Source organism: Amblyomma americanum, chromosome 8, assembly GCF_052857255.1.
Source record: "Amblyomma americanum isolate KBUSLIRL-KWMA chromosome 8, ASM5285725v1, whole genome shotgun sequence".
In the NCBI taxonomy this organism is placed as follows: Eukaryota; Metazoa; Arthropoda; class Arachnida; order Ixodida; family Ixodidae; genus Amblyomma; species Amblyomma americanum.
Genome location: NC_135504.1, coordinates 88,923,026 through 88,933,446, shown reverse-complemented (window position 1 = coordinate 88,933,446; position 10,421 = coordinate 88,923,026). Strand labels below are relative to the sequence as shown.

The window sequence follows — 10,421 nt, the reverse complement described above, 5'->3', positions numbered from 1 at the left end:
TTCACTGAGTCGTCAAAGAAAGGTGGCGTCCTAGTTGAAATCTAATGGCGGGATGAATTCGCTTGCACCAACCACGAAACCGAAGGTGGTTAAGGCGAAATCAGTAGTGACGTCTTCGCGTTTTTTTTCCTTTGCGCTTGCGTGAATAGCAACTGCGCATCAGGAAACGTTTGGATTTATTCTTGACCATATTTCTCTTGTTACATATGCCGCGGAAGAGGACGCAGTTTCTTCGTTGTCATGGAGACAAGCGGAAGAGGCATTCGGCATCGTGTGTCACGCCGCTGCATCTTTCGGATTCGGGTCTCGTGTTGGTGCGACCGGCGGTAGAAACAGCGCTGCAAGGAGGCGTTTTCTGAAGCAGCCCGGTGCGAAGAATATCTCTGCATTGCCATGCTCCGGCAACGCAGATCGCACCAAGGAAAATAGCCCATGGTAAGCGTCTGGAACTCCTGCATACATGGGCCGTTCTCCCATTTTTAGCTAAGCAATACATTCCCTTGTGTCTCCTTTGTGTCTAGTTGTCGAAAACTCACTTTCAGAAACGAAGATTTTTTGTCTCTCTGTTTCTGGTGTTGGTTCGTTTGTTTTGTTTTTTTTTTGTCACGTTTCTTGCTTGTTGTTTTGCTTACGCGAGAAGTTGTGCCGAGGTTTACATGTTGATATCAGAGCCGTCAGTGCAGACTCTGCTGTATATGAGAATTTTATTGCCTATGCGGTAGGATGCAAATGCCTCTTTCAAAAGGATTACGATTGCATTGTTTGTAAACACTCTGTCATGTCCTGCATTCTTGGACAAAAAGTTTTCAATATTAGGAAAGTGTAAGGTAGTGTTATGAAAATATTGAAGCTAACGGTCCATTCTTCAGATGTGTAACAACATCATTCTCTTAAAGAATTTTCATCTCTCGCATCGAGCACTTAAGACTGCCATGGACAACGAATGGCGAACGCCTTTGAAGGTGGCAAGACCGTCAATAGCAACAAAAAAAAATGCAAGCCTGCCGGCGGGAGTTGTGCGGGTATATTGAATGTCACTGATTGATTGTTATCAAACTGCCCACCGTACCAGGCGCCAGTTAACTGAATGATTGATTGGTCGAGAGGCATTGCTGGTGAAGAGCAACCTGAGTCTCACCAGCTCCACCGGTGGCTGTGCTTGAAGGGTTGCCTCCCTGCGCTCATATGCCGGATCGGGATTGCTGTCCAAGTCTGGGTTTTCTTGGGAACAGCTACCTGCCATCGCGGGGCAGTGGCGCATCTTTTAACCCCAATACCAATGCGCCAGTTGTAGTATGAGGGCAACTGGCGATCTATGAATGCAAGGCAGACAATGAACAATTCTGGATACATGGGCATTAAACGCGTTACGCTATCATGCCATGCCCTTACAGCGGAGCTTAAGTGTACCCTTAATATTTTTTTCACGACGTCCAATGTCCGCTCTGCAGCACAGGAGCTGCTCTGTACAAGAGCACAAAGGCTTAGCAGGAGTACTCGCTCTGAGCAGCATCCAGTGACTCTAAGTAGGAACGGGGTCACCTCCTGAGTGCTCCCGCTCTGAAGGCCTGATTATCCTGATCAGGCCTCATTTCTCTTGGCGGTTGGCCATCGGTAGACGGCGAGACAATTATGCTAACGTTGTTTATGCAGTCGTCATTTGCAATGTCGGAGGAAATGGAGCAGGATCCGTAAAGCTGGTGTCGGTCTCCGTACGTGCTTCGTACGTGCTAAATTAGCAATTTAAAGAAGTATATAGTTCGTGTCAGTATAAAAAAGAACAAAACTAAAAGTTAAATTAAAATTCACCGGATAGCCCGCCCCTCTGCCAATATTAAACTGGCTTTATTTTGGAGGAGAATGTCGGTTGCGAAGGCAGGGTAGAGCCGACTCCCGGCACGTGTCGGCTCTGCCGCTGCAGCTGCCGAGTGCCTTCCTCTTTACAATTGTAGTGCACCTATCTTCCCAGAACGGACAAAACAGTTCCTGCTCAGTGTTCGATGGAGAGGAAAAACTGAGAGCTAGGGATCCAAAAATATGTTCAGTGGCATGCAATGCAGAGTTCTAGCTCGGCCTTCGGGAAAGTTTTCGGCGCCTGTATTATTGGGAAAGCATTATACAGCTTATCGGGAACGAAACAGGGTGCTGTTGACCGCAAATGTTGTAACGAAAAATCTTGCATGGCATCACCGTGGTGTAAAAATAATTTCTTTAAAAGGCGGGGCGACCTTAAACCAGGACTTTCAAACTGCGGAGTCGAGCACGCAATCCATGGGCCACAAAACCGCGTTGCTCCTTTGCGAACGTATATGTAAACCTAGTATATATGCGTTGTCTTACGACTGTATGCTACTGAGTAGGCGTGTCACTATAAAGGAAGAGAAAAATTAGTAAACAAATAATACAGCAACCAATAAACAGGAAATAAAAATTTAGAAAAACATGCCATCGCAACCAATCCACGTACGTAGTCTTAAGAGCCTCCGTATTTTTTTTGTTTTGCGATACACGCGGCCATATTCGTACGCGTTGTCTTCGCAGGAAGCTGTCGCCAGTTGTCATCGTAGTCGGCTTGTTCGTCCTGAACTTCAGCGTCCTGAACGGTGCTACCCATGCTGCAGGATAACGGGCAGTGAGTATGATGGGCGGTACTGCTGCCTGCACTTTGAACTCTGTCGCACAGGGCCAAATCTTCTTGCTTAACTATCGAGCACCTTTTTAACTAGAACCTTCTTGTAATGAGCACTTTTTGGCCTAACTAACTACCATAATGTGCTGTGCGTGCTGAACACTGTTGTGCGACTTCAAGCTGCACCATTCATGCCCACTGCTGCTGGATTCGACGACGCGGCGGAATGGGTTTCAGGATCCGCTGGACTCCATTGGCTGTACTCTGCAGGGTCACTCCCTCGTTGACCAGCGAACAGTATGCGAGCAGCATAAGATGAGCGTCATGCATAAAATTATCTTTGACGCCATTAACTTCATGCCCGCCTGCATAGAGACTATACCGACCAAAAGAATATTAACAAAATCGAAAAATGTACTCCCACATTGCTTAAATGCAATAGCCAATACCATAGAAAAATTAGTTTTGATGTGCGTGCGTGTTTGTTTGTGTGGATCAGTGTAAAACGCAAGGCTCACATGTAATAAGCAATGGCTGGCTAGTTGGTGAAATGCGGTATAATACGTGGCCAATTTACCGAAAAAAACAGATATATATATCGTGAAATAGGATCGTTGGCTGGATGCTCTTTTCGCAGTTTCCCATAGCCATTCCCATATTTGATGTCCGCTTAACACAAGTTCAACGCTTCAAGAAACTGATGCGAGTCGTTTCGCATCCCTCGGTCAAATTTCTTTGCTGCTATGCCTCGGAAACTGCATGACCTTCATCTTCGGTGCCTCGTGTGAATGGTCTAATTCCCGCGTTCATAGCTTCCCTAATTACCTAATAGCGTTGCATATATACCGAATGATGGGCGCTTGAGATACTGTTGCCATGTTTTCGAACAACTCCCAGATACAGGACATAATCGCATTAGTTTTTCACGTTTTTTTTTTACAGAAATCGAATTTTCAAGAATAAGAGGAGTGGGCGCTATTCGAGCATGGGCGTATGCTTGGTATTTTATGGTAGTGCTGAGAAGTGTTGCATCCGTAACTGCTTTTATTCCAGGCACTAGTTTCAGCCAGCGTCCGGAATGAAACCAACAGGCCTTCTACCCGCGGAGACCTCTTGACCGTCAAAAGTGTCCAAGTAAGTCCTCAGCCACGAAGCATAAGTTTGTGCCTCCGAACGACATGGGAGTCCGGAATGCACCATTTCTCTGTAGGAGCGCTGTTATGATGGATGGGTTGCCATACGTTTTACATTCTTTGGAACGCTCACCATCAAGCGTGCTCAACAAGGGCAGTTCTGTGCCATTACAGCAGCATTAAACAATACATCCTGGCAGTAGCTATCAGGGACATCACCTTTGTTGTAAACAGCACCAGTAGTTGCTTTCACGAAGCATGGCTGCTTGTTTGCAGGAACTGAAAAGCTTAGCGGGCGGCTGTATTAACATGACTATTCATCCCTTTTCATGAGGTCTCATGCAACACCGAGAAAAATGGAGCACAAAGATGCGCTAGGCCTATCGTTGTCATGCTGTAGCTGTTGGGAGAGAGATACAAGCTATACACAAACCCATTGTTAATAACCGTTTTACTTCATCGATTGGCGTATTTGGTGCGGATCGAGTGGGCGGCACTCAGAAGCACTTCTGCTCTAGTTGTCTGACACGATAGGGCTTATATAGAGAGTAAATTTCTCAGAGTGGCTGCACGCTTTAAGTTTTTGTTTCAAGGCTTGAAAGTAATATTTTTTATGGCACACGCGGCCATATTCGTACGCACTGTCTTCGCAGGGAGCTGCCGCCTGTTGACGTCGTACATGGCTTGTTCGACCTGAACTGCAGTGTCCTGCACGGTGCTACGCATGCCGCAGGATAATGGGCTGTAAGTATAATTGGCGCTGCTGCTCCCTGCACGTTGAACTCTGTCGCATCGTGCCAAACCTTCTTGCTTAACTATCGAGTACCTCCTAAATCATTCGGGCCCATTGCTGCTCGATTCGAGGCCGTGGCGAAATGTTTTTCAGGATCCGCTGGACTCCACTGGCACTTCTCTAAAGGGACCATTCCTTCGTTGACCAGCAAACAGTATGCGAGCAACACAAGATGCGCGTCATGCATGAAATAACCTTTGACACCGTTTGCATCACGTCCGGCTTCACAAAGTCTACTGACAAAAGAATACACTTGACTTTGACCATGCACTTCACAGCACCTAGAACAAGCTTAGAAAACATATACTTATTACAAAAGAAATTTTTGCGACTAATAGATAATGCACCATACCTTAGCCACACGGCCCCATTGTTACGAAAACACCAACTGTTTACACCGTGGAACGTTATAAACAAAAAGGTAGCGTTAGCTACTTACGTACAAATTCAGTCTGATCCTACCGCTTGTTGTCATCAGTATCTAACGAAAACACACACCTACAACACCCGGCACATATGTTATAAGAAAAAAATGCGTAGGAACTACGGCAACCAGAAACTTAGCTACACAATTTCCAGTTTCATAAATGATCACCATCCTGCTGTAAGCATTATTCAGAAAAGTCAATCATTGAAAGCTTTCAAAAATAGCATCACTATGTATCTGTTGTCACTGCCGGCATGGCCACTGTTTTTATTTTTATTCTCTTTTTCTCGCAGTATTTGCCCAACTACTGTACATAAATATTCAATATGAAATAACGCCAGTTTCAATGTTAACCGACCACCCTGTATTTCCATCTCGTTTAGTCTTTATTTTATGCGCTGAATGTCTTGTGCTCTCGACTGGGAGCAAGAAAGGTGCAGACTCTTTGTCAGGCATCCATTTGCCTTTTGGTCTGCGCTCTAGGCAACTGCACCACGTGTTGCCTGAATAAACTCTTTGACTTTGAAACGAGTTCGTAAAATATACTCCCACGTTGCTTAAATACAATAGCGAATATCACGGAGAAATTGTTTTCGATGCGTGCGTGCGTACGTGCGTGTGTGCATGTGGAGAAGTGTAAAACGCAAGGCTCATATGGAATACGTAATGCCTGGCTACTTGGTAAAATGCGCCATAATATTGCGTCAAATGACGCAAGCACAGATATTCTCGAATAGAATCGATGATGATGATAGTGAATTTTTATGGCACAAGAGAATCGGCGGCGAAAAAGCGCCATGGCACCTGGTATTTTTGTTTGCCCTAAGTGCGCAAAATACTCATTTCCCTTGCACTTCACCCTGGTTAAGCCCAGCACCAGACCAGGGGAAAGCTTTTACCCATTGAATCACCGATAGGTACCCGGCGGCACTGCGGATCGAACGCCGCACCTCCCGCATGCGAGGCGGATGCTCAACCACTAGCCCACCACTGCGGTCAATAGGATAGTTGGCTGGATGCCGTTTTTGTAATCCTCCAAAACCACTCCTCATGTTTGCTCTCTGTCTAACATTATAACTTAAAGCGCTTCAAAAAACTGATTCGAGTCGTTTCGCGGTTTTTAATTGAATCGCACAAAAGAGAAAAAGGTGCCTTTATTTCAGCGAAATTCAGCGATATGAGTGTCATAAGCACAGTGCGGGATCTTGTTCACAGTGTGTTCACAGAGTGGGCTTGTGTAAATAGAAAAATTACGCAGCTCACTGCTTGCTGCACGATCGCTCTCGTTGTTCGGTGTGATGCGTCTGAGTTCTTTGTTAATCAATTTGGCTGATGACCGTTTCCTAAAAACCCCTCCTTCAGAGCCACCAAGCAGCCCCGACTGTTTCGCACTGTCGGATTCCACGTGATGGTGTGAAATAGTTGCGTCGCGTGACCATCATAGCCCCTAACATGCTGCCATAGTTGTCGCTGCCTTCATCACACTACGGCGGACAGGTCAGTGACTGCTATTGAGCACTAGACTAATGAACGAGGCCAATGCAATGCCATTATACAGAGTGTCGCGCAAATCAGAGCAAATCGGAAAAAATTTTCTCGGCCTAACCGACCGCTCGTTAGCCATGTAAATGTGCTTCTTGAGATGAACAAAACCTTCCGGAAATCAGCGCTCGTGTTTTAAGAGCGTTAGCACTTACGTTTCTCTACGACGCGTCCGTCTGCAATGAAGGTCAAATTGACCAAAACAATAACCACGTGACCACACTACAACATTAGTGAGCGCGTAGCGCATCAATTGATACCGATACTTTCGATCCATTTTATTATAAGTGCTATAGGCAGCGGCCTTCAGCGTGGGACACCCTTTAACAGGACCACCATTTCTATAAAATTAGGGAACCACCCGTTTGACGCAGAATGTTAGAAGTGGTGTCAAATTACTTGGCATGTTCCTGAGGATAAAATCACTAATTCAGTTGAAGCCCAAATTATGTGTGGGGTTCGCAACGACAGCCTACCCCCCCCCCCCCACTGTGCATTACGAGGACCTTCAGGCAGCCATTACGGCCGAATCGTTTGCTGCGGCGTGTTCCGGATGGTGTCAAATGATTCCTCGTGTTTTGGTGCACACGTTTAAAGATTTATTAACTGATATAACGAGGAAATATATTGGATATAGCGAAGGTGGCTGCAATTAGCAACTGTAGTGCGAAATCAATGAGGTAGATGGCACTGCTTGTGTTTTAAAGGAGATGATTCCGGAAAGAAAACATCCGCGGAAGTTTGGGTTTGGTCTTCTCCACGTTTGCTGAGCACACCGGTGTAAACACTTCAAGCTCCCGCAATTCATGCTCTTAAGTCGAACACTGAGGCAGTGTTTGCTCCCTATCTGTATCCTCGTCCTCTGCTGTGGTACAGTGTTTATTGACTACGCACTGGCAAGCCCAAAAAGCCACGCTGCTGATTTAAATGTAGAAGTTCTGTATTCACGCCTGGGCTTGTATTCACGCCTGGGCTTGCCTCTGTTGGTCCAGTAGTCATGTAATAGTATATCGCAGATTTGAACGGCGGGAAAGACGAGAACGTGAAACGACAATGCGCATAGGCCTTGCCTCGAGGACTGATCGGTGGGAGCATAGGTCTTTGAACCTCAGTTCATTGTTTGAGTTCATGGTTTCTAATGGCCTCAAGGTTGCTGCGTTGGACAAAGGTGGCTGCTTTGTCGTCGTATGTGAAGAACTTCTGCAGCCAAAAAGCGTTCGAAAAAAACGTATGTCATCGCCTGTGCCCATCTTTTTCGTTATTCGAACATGCACCATAACTGTCTGGTGTCGCAAAACTCAGCACCGTAAAGACTTAAAAATGCAAATAATCAGATGTGAATTATTGAGATGTTCTCCGCGTTTTGCACTGCGGCCATGGCGCTCATTTCTTTCGTGCTGCTGGTAATTTAAAACGTTAATTTTCCTGCGGTTTGATTATGCCACGTACGCGGTAATAGGAGAGGATATATATAGTACAGTATTTAAAGCGGTAGAATTAAGAGTAAAGACACCTAACTTTTGGGTTGCGTATTTTCTTCTTTGTAATGAGGTTTGAGACATTATAATACATGGATTACCACGTGGTGTTCTCCTGCACCCGCTAAATGATTTATAATCGAATTCTTTTCTCGGGCTGTGTCGCTTTCAATAGCCGAATGATGGCTTTGACGTCAAAGGCTGGTTATAGGCCACGCTTGGCATAAAAAAACTGCAAATAAAATCACTGCTTCTACATACGTCCTCATTCCGACTCTTGAGGAAGGCTGGGTTCAACACTTTAGCGATTTAAAACGATGAAGCAGCGATTATATCGCAGTTTTTCATGTGTCACGTGATACAAAAACACTCTCTGACGTAACAGCCTTCGTCCTCTTGTTGAAACCGGAACCGAAACAGCATTACAGAAAAATTCGGTTGTAAAATTTATAGCGGTCGTAGGCGAATATCACACGGCGATTCATGCGTAGTGGTCTCTTCCGCATCGTTGAAAAGAAGAAAACATGCCACCAAACATAGGTGTCTGCACTAGTTTGAGTAAAGTTACAACCCTATGGGGGACCAGAAATTTAGCGATGAAAGCTTTGTACCACTAGCGGTAGATAAGAAAGGCGCCGAGATTGAACAAATAGATGGTAGCAATCGTGAATCATTTCCGATTATCTAGCTGGGATGCGCACTCGCTACAGGCGAGAAAATGCAGTTGGAAATTCACGCTGTTTTTAACTGTTTTTCTGGCACGGGGGGTCGCACAGTGAAGGTATTATTCCCTTGCGAATAGACTGAATCTGTGTGACAAATGGACAAAAAGATTTGCAACACAACAGTGTCGCACGCAGATAGGCCCAAAGAGAACAACAAACCTTTGATATTTTTTTCTGAAAACGCCCTGCACAAATGTATTTACAGCCTGCTTTACCATCAATACTTTTCATTTTTCCGAAGCTCTGGTCGCCTAAACTTTATTAATGCGATTTGCTATGACTGGCACATTCAAAACACTTTCAACATGAACCACTGTCGACGCGACTCTGGGGTCAAGAAAGTGCTTCTATGAGCTACACATGGAAGTGTGCACTGTCTGCCTGGGCCCGTTTGATGAGTGCGTTTTTCCACTTTCTTGAGGGGTAGCGTCATATGCTTTCTTTACCCAACGTTGTTTCGTTAGCCCATCATGGCACTGAAAAAAATTGGAGGGGCAATGAAGCTCCCAAAGAGTATTTCGTGCTAGCGTAATGATGGCTTAACTCCATATATGCACAAGGTCATTCTCTGCTTTACTTTCAAAGATACCTGGAAGTCCTCACGCCCCTCCTGGTGCAGTGGTGAATTTGTTTAAGCGATTCGCCACTGCCCTGCGGTGGCAGGTGCTCCCAGTGGTGGACCTTGTGCGGCACAGGTTGACCTTCCCGAGCGACCAATTATTCCTTTATTCTACCACCTACTGCGGTGGGCACTTCGCTCACTATCCGGTGGGCAGGTTGTGGTGAAGCGGCAATGTCACATGAGCAAGGTGACCCACCTGCATCTTATGTTGCTCTGGGCGTCACCTGCCAGAGCTGCGCTCGGGATTTTTCGCTCACAACGCCGACGCCGACAACGTCGACACCGGATTTTCTGATGAACGGGGCCTTTAAGGCTAGGGCGTTAATACTCACGTTTCTGACGCTCATCCCACGTTTCGAAGCTCTGCTGTCTGTCACCGTCAACGTCAAACCCGATCATCACCTCGCTACTGGAGAACAGGCCGGGTGGCTCTGCCACCCTAGCAGGAATGGGTGAAAGTGTTAACGCTCACCGCTCCACATGCTTGGCGACTGATCACTTGCTCTTCCTAGCAGATTATAGTGCGCTGTTTAACATGGCACACTGCACTGCGAACGATGCTAAAACGGCGCATAGCTGTGTGCCGACGCCGATTTCGAGTTCACTGACTGGAAAAGAAATGCGCGATTGATGACTACCTACAGCAACACGTGTCATCCACCTGAGCATGCACACCAGCCTATAGACTTGGTAAATTTGCATTCGACTCAGTGATACACAAACTAACCTCTCCACAAAGAGCTTCAATGCGTTAAACGTATTCAGAAATGCTTTTGTTATTTTAAAAAAAACTTGAGACCCGAACGACGCGGGTTCGATCCCTGGCGCGGTGGTCGAATTTCGATGGAGGAGAAATTCTCGAGGCCCGTGTACTGTGCGATGTCTATGAACGTTTTAAGTACCCAAGAGGACGAAATTTCCGGAGCCGTTCACTACGGTGCCCCTTAAAGCCTGAATCGCTTTGTGGCGTCAAACCCCAAATAAAACAAACCAAATCAGATCAGAATTCGGACGTGGTGCGCAGATATTTCCCGTTTCTGTTTGAGACAGAAACTCTCTTTCCTACCTTGAA

At 46.0% G+C, this 10,421-nt stretch overlaps 1 long non-coding RNA gene across 1 annotated transcript; it reads left to right on the top strand.

The window, feature by feature from the left end:
• Positions 1–222: 222 nt before the first annotated feature.
• LOC144100521 (uncharacterized) lies at positions 223–3,763 on the top strand. The gene is made up of 3 exons (XR_013307701.1): positions 223–435; positions 2,542–2,632; positions 3,683–3,763. It is a non-coding gene; the product is annotated as an uncharacterized LOC144100521 (long non-coding RNA).
• The last annotated feature ends 6,658 nt before the right edge of the window (positions 3,764–10,421 follow it).